Genomic DNA, 12,868 nt, shown 5'->3' on the forward strand with positions numbered 1-12,868 from the left:
TCTAGCTGATCTCCGGCTAGCTGAAGCAGTCTCAGCTTGCTACTTCTCCGCCATCTTGACCGGTAGAATTGTTTTCTAAAGAAAACCATTCCTTGATGTTGGCTCTCCCTGTCAGAATTTTGTGCACTGTGTAACATCTGGGTCATGGCAGTCCAGTTTTTCTAGTAACTTTGTTAATGTACTGTGCAAGATTGAAAAATTTGAGTCTGTACTGTGTATAATATTAAAATGTGAACCAGTGGGACTTAACAGTGCAACAGCATATCAACATTTGAAGATAATGGTATTTGATATACTGTTAAGGAAAATTTACTTCCAAATTTTAAGCTGGAAGGTCACCTGAATACTTTTAGAAAAGCATCAACAACTACATGATTTTTTAGATTTTTTGATAGGTACATTAAGAATTGTGTACATGGGGCACCTGGGTGGCTCAGTGGGTTAAGCGTCTGCATTTGGCTCAGGTCATGATCCTGGGGTCCTGGGATGGAGCCCTGTATCAGGCTCCCTGCTCAGCAGGAGTCTGCTTCTCTCTCTCCTCCCTGCTCAATCTCTCCCTTGCTATCTCTGTCTCTGTCTCTGTCTCTCTCAAATAAATAAATAAAATCTTGAAAGAAAAGAATGGAAGGGAGGGAGGAAGGAAGGAAGGAGAAGGGCCAGAAGGAGGAAGGAAGGAAGGATGCATGCACCTGGGTGGTGCAGTCAGTTGAGTGTTCAACTCTTGGTTTCAGCTCAGATCGTGATCTCAGGGTGGTGTGATTGAGCCCCGGTTGGGCTCTATGTTCAGCTCAGAGTCTGCTTGAAATTCTTTCTCCCTCTCCCTCTCCACCCCTCACCCCAGTTTCACTCTCTCTCTCAAATAAATAATAAAGTAAATCTTTTTTAAAATAGTCTGTTAAACAAAAGAATTGTGTACAAATTAAAAAATGTATACTGATCCTCAGAACAAGTAGTAAAAACTCAATTGTGAAAAAAAAATTATTTTGAAGGATGCCTGGCTGGTTCAGTAGAGCATACAACTCTTGATCTTGGGGTTATAAGGTTGAGCCCCATATTGGGCCTAGAGTTTACTTTTAAAAAACCTTTTTTTAAAGAATTATTTTGAGTAAAATAATGGCTTTTATTTGTTTATTTATTTACTTATTTGAGAGAGAAAGAGAACATGAGAGGGGAAAGGTCAGAGGGAAAAGCAGCCTCCCTGCTGAATATGGAGCCCGATGTGGGACTCGATCCTGGGACTCCAGGATCATAACCTGAGCCAAAGGCAGTTGTTTAACAAACTGAGCCACCCAGGAGCCCCATTTTGAGCAAAATAATAGATTTTTTAACTCCTCCTGCCACACACACAAAAATTAAGCTACAGTAGTTTCCTAACTAATATACTTTTATCAAATGTAGACCACCCCACCTTCACCTCTACAGATCCATCTTTTACACTGCAGCAAATGTACATTTTGTGAGGCATAGCCGTGACTTCCCATTGCTAATAAGGTAAAACAGAGCTTTTTATCAGGGATTATAAAGACCCTACACTGTCTGACCCCTACCTACCTACCTACACTACCTACCCCTCCAGATTCATCTCCCATGACTTTATGCCTCACTCTTTCAGCTCTGACCCAGTAAACTTTTTGTAATCCCCTTTTCCTGTCTTGCTCTTTTTCACCCACAGGCTTTGTCTTTCTGTTCTCTTTCCCTGGAAAGCTCTTCCTTCCTCAACTTCACCTAGATAACTCTAGTCCTATATATATTACATACTGTTTCCTTAGGAAAGCTGTCTCTGGCCTCCTGGTCTAGCCACATCCTAACCTTTTAGGTATTCATAGTTATCTGAACTCCCTCAAAGTTTATATATACCAGTTGTAGTCCACAAGTTGGTATCAGGCATTTTAAGTTTGATAATTAATAGTATCTTAGTCTCTTCCATGTAAATGGTCTTTTTTGGATTACTGTCTTGAGAAGGAAAATATCTTTCAGACTTCCTTCCTTTCTCTAAGATGACATCTGGGTATTTAGAGTAGCTTAACACATCTTACTGCCTTTGCTCTGAGGGAGCGGGAAGCAAACAGGGGGCATCTGGGAGACAGTGGATCAAAAAGGTCAAAGCAAAAGGTGGGAGCTTCTATTCCTGAGGAGGGGAAGAGTCTGACATCTGTAGAGAATGCATTAGGAGTGGCCCTAAAGGAATAGGCCCAGTGTTTCAACAACCTCTTAGGCAACTTGTTTTTTCATCACTGGTCATCAGCCTTGCTCATCTTGGCTTCATCATTTTCTAACAGGTTTGTTTTTGTTTTTGTTTTTTTAAAGCCCTAGATCAGGCTCAGATGGTGCCATAGGAAACATTATCTCCCAGAAGTCTAGGTTCCTGTCTCCACTGGGACCTCCTGTCTTCACTGAATCCACACAAGGACTCTCAGTAGTTCAGGAGTAAAGTATCTCCCTAAGATTTCCACCTAATGGTGAAACTACATGCCAGTGTTTGTGGTAAAAATTTCTATAAACTCGTATTTATCCTGTTCCTCACACATATAATGGTAATGTGTTACATTTTTCACTGCTTTGTATACTTTTATATTTTAAATATCCTTTTCTATAAGTGAAAAATATGGTCTAAATATATATATAGTTTGGCTTTGTGTTTGAAAATGTATTAAACTGGGAAGAAATGTTGTCTGAGATTCAGAGGAGAGGACTGGCACAGAAGCTGGAGGAGTTGTTGCTAGAGGGAGGTGGTTATGTTGGGATTATGTTGGGATTATGGTAAAGAAGAGGAAAGAGGGCAGAGCTCTCAGATTGGAGCTATTGTGTGAACAACCAAAGTGAAAGGTGCCAGACTTTTCCTGGACTCATAACCTGATTTTTTAGGAAGGAGGAAGTCAATGAGGCAGAAAAAAAGAGTGTCACAATTTTAGTGGGAGGAGGCAGATAATCCCACTAATCATCTTCAATTACTATAACCTCCAGTTTTACCCACAGGAGTTTAGGGTAGAGCACAGCTTTATAAAGAATATATCTGGTACTTTCTTATCATGGAGAGAGGAGGTCATCCCATTTCTAGGGTGATGGCCTCTAAGTTACCTGTCCAAGATGTGGAATCAGTTAATTGGTGAATGAACAAATAAATGCCATTGAGTAATTCAAGAGGTGATACAAATATAGTTTGAGCAGGAAAGGCAAAAGAAAAAAATAATAAAGCAGATGTATTCCTCTAGCCCTGTTGGGAAAAAAGTCCTGCCAGAGTTTTCCTTCATCATGGGATTCTTCAGTGGTGAAAAGGGGAGGGAAAATGTTGAGCTTTTGTGGTTGTTGTTGCCATTCATTTATTCAACACAGTGATTATCCATCATGTGCCAGATTCTGTTCTTGGAACTGGGGTGTGAAACAAGGACTAAAGCAGATTTAAAAGATAATAAACATGGATCTTAGATTCTAGCAGAGAAGACAGAAATAAATTAATAAAACACCTGTTATGTGAGACAGTAACAGGTGCTAAGGGGACACTGAAAGCAGAGGTTGTGATTGTGATGGTGTTGTGTGAGTAATCTACTACTGCTGGGCAAATTACCCCCATATTCAGGACGCTTAAACAACATTACATTTTATTACCATTCACAGCTGCTGTGAAAGCAGGTGAGCCAGGTGTTTGTGACACAGTCTATCACAAGGTTGCTGTCAAGATGTCATCCAGGGCTACCAGCCTGAGAGACCTAGGCAGAAGCTAGTTCTTCTTATGACTTATCCTGTGAAGTCACATAGCACCATTATATATTACTTATCTCTTACTGCTTAACAAACTACCCTAAAACTTAGTGGCTTAAAACAAAACAAACATTTAGTAGGTTTATCTCGGAGTCAAAAACTGAGACAGAACAGAGTGGGAATGGTTTGTCTCTTTTCAGGCCCATCCTCAGCTGGGACACTTAAAGCTTAAGCCTCTGAGCTCATCTGAGCTTGATTGAGGCTAAAGGAATCCACTTCTGGGGAGCTCACTCCAATGCCTCTAGTTGCTTCCTCTCTGACTGCGCTGCCTGGCACATGGGCCCTTCCCCAGGCTGTTTGAATGTCTTTAACATGGCAGCTGAATTCCCCAGAGCAAGCAATCTGAGAAAAAAAGAGGAGAGAGGAGAGAGGTGTAAAAGTCAACCCTTTCAACCAGTTATGACCTGGCCTCAGAAGTCACATAGTCTCACTTTTTTTGTTGTTGTTTTTAAAGATTTTATTTATTTATTTGACAGACAGAGATCACAAGTAGGCAGAGAGGCAGGGAGAGAAAGAGAGGGAAGCAGGCCCCCCGCCAAGCAGAGAGCCTGATGCGGGGCTCAATCCCAGGACCCTGAGATTATGACCTGAGCTGAAGGCAGAGGCTTAACCCACTGAGCCACCCAGGCGCCCCTCGTCTCACTTTTTGTATGGAGAATGGGAGAGGTACCTGAATGGTTCAGTTCGTTAAGCATGCAACTCTTGATTTAGGCTCAGGTCATGATCTCAGGGTAGTGAGATTGAGCCCTCTGTCGAGCTCCATGCTGGGCCTGGAGTCGGCTCAGGATTCTCTTTCTTTCTCCCTCTGCCCCTCCCTACTCATGCTCTCTTTCTCTCTCTCTCTCTCTCAAAATAAAAAATTAAAATAATAATAATAATAACAAAATAAACTTTTTTGAATAAAGAATGGGAGAGGGAAATGTGTTTGTTTTACCATTTATTCAGCAAAAAATTATAATTGTGTGATTATATGCCAGATTATATTTTAGGTGTACTTGGGGGTAGAATGGTGATTGAAACAGATCCAAAAGTATCACTTGTTAGTGAAGAAGACAAAAAATAAATTAGTAAATGTTTGGGGTGTGTGTGTGTGTGTGTGTGTGTGTGTGAGATGAGCACCTGGCTGGCTCAGTCAGAAGAGCAAAAAGAGCATGCTACTCTTGATCTTGGGTTTGTGAGTTTGAACCCGATGTTGGGTGTAGAGATTACTTAAAAATAAAATCTTTAGAGGCACCTTGGTGGCTCAGTCAGTTAAGCATCTGCTTTTGGCTCACGTCATGATCCCAGGGTCCTGGGTTTGAGCCCCCATATTGGGCTCCCTGCTCAGCAAGAAGCCTGCTTCTCCTTCTCCTTCTGTCCCTCCCTGACCCACAAGCTCCCTTGTGCACTCTCAAAATAAATAAATAAAACCTTTTAAAAAATAAATAAAATTAAATCTTTAAAATATAATAAAAAATAAATAAAATTAAATCTTTAAAATATATATGTTTTTAAAAATATATGTGTGTATGTGTGTGTGTGTTTGATAGTGATGTGTGCTAAGAAGACACCTAAGGAGACTGCAGTATTTGATAGGGTGATATCCAATCCCAAATTTCTTTTGCCTTCTCGAGAATAATTTCTACAGGTAAAGCTCATACCCTCTCTTCCCTCCCGAAGGTCCTCACCTGTCCTACATTTACCTGATTTTTGTTTCCTTCCCTAAATTCTATCACTGTAACAAAGTCTTTCAGCTGCCCTGGCTCTGGGAAGCCAGTTTACATTGGAGCACACCTAATTTTTCTCACCCACAGGTACAGAAGTGGGCCCTGACACTGAGGGTCACTGGAATTCCAGTGGATTCCGTGATGAGCCCCAACCCCTCCACCAAGATCCCAGCATACCAGGAGGATTCCACAGCCCTATTCACAAACTTCTGCTCCTGTACAGCTCAACAGGGCAATGATACCTCCATAAATGAATACATACAGACGGACAGACATGCTGTTATTTTTGTGCTAACCACAAGAGGGTGCTGTTCCCCAACTCATGCACCTAAAGGACCCTGTTTCTTCTCAAACCCAGGGACAGTTTAAGGTGAGCTGGGACCCTCAAACTGGGATGTACTAAAAGTCTTTGAGAAAAAGAAAGGAAAACAAATGTGCAAAGTGTTGTAAACCAGTTAATCTGATGTATATGTTTTCTCATCTTCAGCTCACACTTTACCAAAGGGAGACCTCTAGTGCTAGTTCTGGGGCTGCCCTCACAAAAGGGATCATATTTAGCTCCCATCGCCTAGAAATGTTTTGCTGGACACTTTTACCCCTAATGTTCAGACCCAAGAAAAGGGGCAAAGATGGGTTGATGTCCCTTCTCTGATCTGTTGCTAGGAAGAAAGTCTTTCCAAGGCTGTAAGACTCTGGTTCACTCTCAGTAAAAATAATACTAGCAGTCACCCTTCCAGAAGGCTCAGCCATACCTGACAAGATCTCCCTACAACTGGCATTTTTTAGAACATCTAATCTAGTACTCTCCTCTCTCTCTCTCTCTTTTAGACGTATTACTCTTGTGGCCATGAAATACATAAATATACACAAGAACATACCAAAATCCTCATAACTCTTCTGTGATTTCCAAAGTCTCCATAGTCTCCAAAATTCCAGGAAACAACCCCACAGTCATAGAATGTAATAAGTAGGCAGAGGCCAACTCTCATATACTGTCCCTGGGGCCCAGCACTTCCTATTTCTAACTTCATACCTCTCGTTGTTAGGAGGGTTTCCAGTCAGGATCGTACCCATCCTGGGAAGTCAACCCCAAGCATGCCTCCCCAGCAGCATCTCCCATAGTATATGAGAAGAACCACTGGTGGTTCAACATGGTGAGCCACACTATTCTGAGCAAATATGGTTTCCAAGAGGTGTGCAAGTCTATCAGTAAGGTTTAAAACTAGAATCTGGCCTGGAGTGGATGAGGCATACATGAAAGTGTCCAAATCATGATGTCCAGGAATGTCCACAGACTGTTAGGCACTCTCAAATATGGGGGAAAACCAGTAACAGATTGGACTGCTTGGCAGCCTTAGTAGGTAGAGCATGCAACTCTTGATCACCCTGTGATCACCTCTTGATCACCCTGTGATCAAGAGTTTGAGCCCCACATTCGGTATAGAGATTACTTTTAAAAAAAATCATTTTGCTACCAGGTCTGAGTGGAGATTTAGACAACAGTGTACATTTTCCAAGATGGGAATAATTAACAGAACTAAGGAAGTACATCACCTCAAGAGTCCACTTTTGAATATCCTTCTACCAAAAATGAAATGCAAATTGATCCTGAATTCTTTCTGTTTATAACATATATAAGCAAACAGTGCCACCTAGGCATACTCCTCTTGTGACTTAATCCAATAAAATTCTCTACAAAATATTTGCCAGTTCTAGTAGATCAAAGTTAATTTTTTAGCACATTTACTTTATCTTCTTGTTTTATGAACCAATCAGATATGTGGAACATAAAAATTTTAATTCATGTTTCCTAATCTGACAGAATAATTCAAATAAATTCACCCTCAGATAAATTCACCAAAACTTAGGTTTTTACTTTTGAGCTATTTCCATTCTGTTTTCAACAACAAGCAAAAGGGATAGTGAGTTGTAACTTCACTTTGTCCTAGCAAATGTCAGGTATCTACAAAAAGAAAAATTCAGTTCTAGGTGCCGGGATTACAGAGAACATACATGAACTACTATCTTCTTGAGAATTAATTCTTGGCAACCAAAATCACCATCAACCATAGAATCAGTATAATTTCTACAGTTAGTTAAAATGGTTTTTGTTATAAGTAGAAAAACAGCATAGAAACAAGCTTAAGTCACATAGATATTTGTTATCAGGATTCAAAGGTAACTCACAGAACCTAGGGGCTGAAAGACAGCCCAAACTTAGTAATGGACCTGAAACCAAAGATTCATTTGTGCCAGGAAATCTTTATCCTCCATGCACTCTGTCTGCATGTGTTGTTCTCTTTCTCAGCTTACTGAACTTCTATACAACTCAGGCAACAGAGCAGAATGTGTCTTCTCAAAGGTATGCATTCACATCTGCCTTGTTTAAGAGACCAACTAGACCGAGAGTGGAAAAAAGGAGTGGGAAGACTGGGAGACCAGTCCATGAGTTCAGGTTTCCTACAACTGGCATTTTATAGAACATCTAGTCTAGTACTACTCTCTCCTCTCTGCACCCTCCCCCCACCCAGTTTATAAGTATTACATGGACATACTCTTGTAGCCATGCAATACATAAACGTACACAGGAACACAGCAAAATCTCATAACTCCAATTCTCCTTTCTACATCAAGGATAACCACCATTAACAGTTATATATGCTTCCAGTTTTCTTCCTCCGTACCCATATCTGTGCCTATATGCATATCTCTATCTATCTATCTATATCAGTACACTTGGAATAAAGCAAATTACCCTCCATAGTGTGATATGCCTCATAAAATCAATTGAGGCTCTTAAGAACAATGTCAGGTTTCTTGAAGAAGAAGCTATTCTGTTTCAAGATTGCAACCTAGAATCCCTGTTTGAGTTTTCAGCCGGCATATCTCGGACTCAAACTGCAACACCAAATTATCCCTGAATTTCCAGCCTTCTGGCATGCCCAATACATTTCAAATTTGCCAACCCCCATATCCTATTGGTTTAAATTTTCTAGAGAACACTGACTATACAAATTTTGGTACTGAGAATGCTTCTAAAGGAACACAGTCTCAACGCTGAGTTTCTTGAATTGGCTCTGGGGTTTCTGGAATTGGTTCTCTAATCTGGTTACATTTAAAGGCACTAATAATTATTTTCAGTAGGAAAGAGAACACTGATAGTTCATAGCATGAAGTGATGATAGAGATAAATATTACAACTGAATAGCCCTAATCAATATTGATAAGAGGCATGGTCCTGGGTGACCATGTATTTGATACCTTAGAACATTTTGTCAAACTAACAAGTATAATGAGACTGCCTGGTTACTCCTAATTGCACTGGACAGAGTGAGGAAGGAAAAGGAAGAGCTCAGGGATTTGAAATCTCAGCTTGATGCTGAACAAATTACTGAAGTTTTCCCCTGTAGCTGCAGAGCTAAGATGGCTGCAAAACAAAACTAGAGTTTCGTCCTGAAATACAACACAAATAGAATTCCCAATCTCGCAAGGTGTCTACTGTTAAAATGAAGCATTGGTAGGAAAGGAATGGGATCCTGAAAATTGGAATGGAGACATATGGGAAGATCCTGATAAGATGGAACATAACCCCTAAATTTTGATGAGTCTTTTTGCCAGTGGAAGCACCATTCCATCCATATCTGAGATTAATACTGCTTTGCCTGAGGAACTCGTAATGGCTTTCTTTGAGGTAGTTGCCTTGCAAGACAATGCTGATTCTCCTCAGGACCACCTGTCTTTGCTTCTAGACTCAAGTTCCACCAAGCCCCTAAAGGTGAGCTATGAAGTGTGACTCATGAGGAGATGTGTTACCTCCAAAAGAATTACATTATTTTTCCAATGTATACAGCCGGAAATCCAGAGAATCTTAAGAGATATCAAGAGTATGAGATAATGGTGGAAGATTGGATCAGCTAAATTGATTGATATGGGCCCACTAAGAAAAGATCCCAGATTTAATATTGCTCTTAAGGGGTTCAAAATACCTCTAATAGTATGTTTGGTTGTTTGGACCAAAAATATGACAAAAAATACCTCCAATAGTAATTTGGTTGTTTGGACCAAAAATGCTAAATGAGATAAAAATACCAGAACTTCCTTGGTATACTTAGAGAAAGAAATCCAAAGCCTAAGGCAATTGGGGTGTTAGAGTACATTTATTATTTAAATCCAGCTCACCTAACTTGGGATCATACAGAAGATACATTTTTCACTATGAGAAATAAAATTTATGAGAAGGAGCTCCAGCTCTTCTCTGTAGGTTAGAAATTACAGTAAGGAACTGCTAACACTAATTTGGGAAACCCAAAAACAATTGGACTATTGGATTCCGAGGGGGCAAGGATCAAATGGTGGCACTGAATCACCAAAGGCAAGGTAGGCATGGTTGCTGTAATGGACAACAGAGTCAAAGTAGCAATTGAAATACCCTGATCCTCAGAGACTCTGATCTGCAGAGACTTAATGGCATTAACGAGTTGACCATGGTGTCACTATACATGAAATAGATGGGCAATCTATTAAACTCTTACTTAGGCTGTATAAGTGAAAGTGTTCCAGGTCAAACGAAAAAACAGCCTAATGTGAGTAGTTGTGGTTCTTCAACCAATTCCCCAGACTTGAGCCAGTTTACTCAGAGCCCCTTGAATGAAAAAGAGGCCAGGTTCCCTTCAGGAAGGACCTTAGTATACTGATAAAAATTTATACTGTTCATCTCTTTTCTGGCTTTTCCCAAAGAGGCCAGTGGCCTGTCTTCAGAGTGACTGCACTGGGAGAAAGGAAATAATCAGACTTTTTGTGGATTATTGGATACCAGCTCTAAACTTAAAATGATTCCAAGGGACCCAAAATGTCTCTGTGGTCTACTACCTGGAGGTCAGGTGATTTTTTAAAGTTTTTATTTTAATACCAGTTAGTTAACATACAGTGGTATATTAGTTTCAGATGTACGATATAGTGATTCAACATCTCCATACAGCACCTGGTGCTCATCACGACAACAGCAGTCCTTAACCCCCATCACATATTGCTTTTTTTTTAAGACTTTTAAAAATTTATTTATTTGAAAGACAGAGATCACAAGTAGGCAGAAAAACAGGCAGACAGAGAGAGGGGGAAGCAGGCTCCCTGCTGCTCCCTGCAGGGCTCCATCCCAGGACCCTAGGATCATGACCTGAGCCAAAAGCAGAGGCTTTAACCCACAGAGTCACCCAGGTGCCCTATATATTACTTTCTTTTTTTTTTTTTAAGATTTTATTTATTTATTAGACAGAGAGACAGCAGGGGGTAGAAGAGGGGAAAAGCAGGATTCCCGCTGAGCAGGCAGCTTGATGCAGGACTCCTGGGATCATGACCTGAGCGGAAGGCAGCCCCTTAATGACTGAGCCACCCAGATGCTCCCCTTCCCCATCACATATTTCATCCATCTACCCAACCACCTCCCCTGGTAATGATCAGTTTGTTCTTTATAGTTAAGGGTCTGTCTCTTGGTTTGTCTATCTCTCTTTGCTTGTTTGTTTTGTTTCTAAAACTCCAGATATAAGTGAAATCATATGGTATTTGTCTTCTCTGATCAGCTTATTTTACTTAGCATTATACTCCCTAGCTCCGTCCATGTTGTTAAAAGTGGCAAGATTTCATTCTTTTTATGATTGAATAATATTCCATGGTATAAATATACCTACCACATCTTCTTTACCTATTCATTAACCAATGGACACTTGGGCTGCTTCCATATCTTGACCATCATAAATAATGCTGCTATAAATATAAGGATGCATTTATCCCTTTGAATTAGTGTATTGTATTCTATTGAATAGGGTATTGTATTCTTTGGGTAAATATCCAGGAGTTCAATTGCTGGATCTTGGGGTAGTTCTATTTTTAACATTTTGTGGAACCTCCATACTATTTTCCACAGTGGCTGTACTGGTTTGCATTTCCAGCAACATTGCAAGGCAGAAGCAGTTTGCTTTCATTTGGGTTCCTTTTTTTTTCTTTTAAGTGTATGTATGTATGTATGTATGTATGTATTTACTTATGAGAGAGAGAGAGCACAAGCAGGGGAAAGGGGCAGAAGGAGAGGGAGAAGGGAAAGCAGATTCCCAATTGAGCAGGGAGCTTGATCCCAGAACCCTGGGATCGTGACCTGAACCAAAGGCAGATGCATAACCGAGTGAGCCACCCAGGTGCCCCAAAAGGATTCCTTCTTCTCCACATCCTCCTCAATACCTGCTGTTTCTTGTGGGAGATGATTAATGATGTTTTAGTTCAGGTTTGTCTAACTGTGTGGGTCATCAAAACCATGTTGTGGTTATTTTCCCATGTCCAGAATTTCTAATTGGAACAGACACACTTAGGGACTGGCAGAATTCCCACTTTGGTTCCCAGACCTGTGGAATGAGGTCCATTATGGTGGGAAAGGCAAGTGGAAACCACAAGAACTGTCTCTACTTAGCAAAACGAAAACCCAAAGCAATGCTGCTTTTCTGAAGGTTATCACAGAGATTAATGCCAACATCACGGACGTGGAGCATGCAAGGATGGCGATTCTTACCACTTTCTCATTTGACTCACATATTTGGCCTATGCAGAAAATATATGGATCATGAAGAATGACAGTGAATTATCACGAACTTAACCAAAAGTGACTCCAGATGCAACTGCTGTATGAGTTATGATTTCATGGCTTCAGCAAATTAATAAGTATACCCCTGTTACCTGTTATGCAGCTGTTGATCTGGTAAATGCCTTTTTTCTCAGTACCTATTAGAAAAGACCACCAGAAGCAGTTTGCTTTCATTTGGCAAAGCCAACAATTTAACTTCAATGCTTCAATGTCTTACCTCAGGGATCTGATCATTATCCAGCCCTGTGTCATGGTAGTCCTCATGGGTCATGATTGCCTTGCCTTGCCATAAGACATCCCAGTGGTCCATCACACTGACATAAGGCTGGTTGGACCCAGGGAGTGAGAAGTGGTAACTATCCTAGACTTCTTGGTAGGACATTTGCATGTCAGTGCGGGGCGCAAAAAATCCAAAATTTACAGACGTTCTACCTCCTTGAAGTTCTAGGGGGTCAGTGATGTGGGGCACGTCATGATATCTCTTCCAAAATGGAGAATAAATTGTTGCATCTGGCCTCTCTTACAACCTAAAAAGAGGAACAACACCTGTGGGACTCTTTGGATTTCAGACAAAACATGTTCATCATTTGAGTGTGCTTTTCTGGACCCATTTACCAAGTAACTTGAAATCTACTGTTTTGAGTGGGGACTAGACAAGAGAAGGCTTTGCAATAGACCCAGGCTGCTATGTAAGTTGCTCTGCCACTTAGCCATATGATCCAGGAGATCCAATGGTGCTTGAAGTGGTGGTGGCTAGTAGAGATGCTGTTGGGAG

This window comes from Mustela nigripes, chromosome 9 (assembly GCF_022355385.1).
Source record: "Mustela nigripes isolate SB6536 chromosome 9, MUSNIG.SB6536, whole genome shotgun sequence".
Taxonomy (NCBI): domain Eukaryota; kingdom Metazoa; phylum Chordata; class Mammalia; order Carnivora; family Mustelidae; genus Mustela; species Mustela nigripes.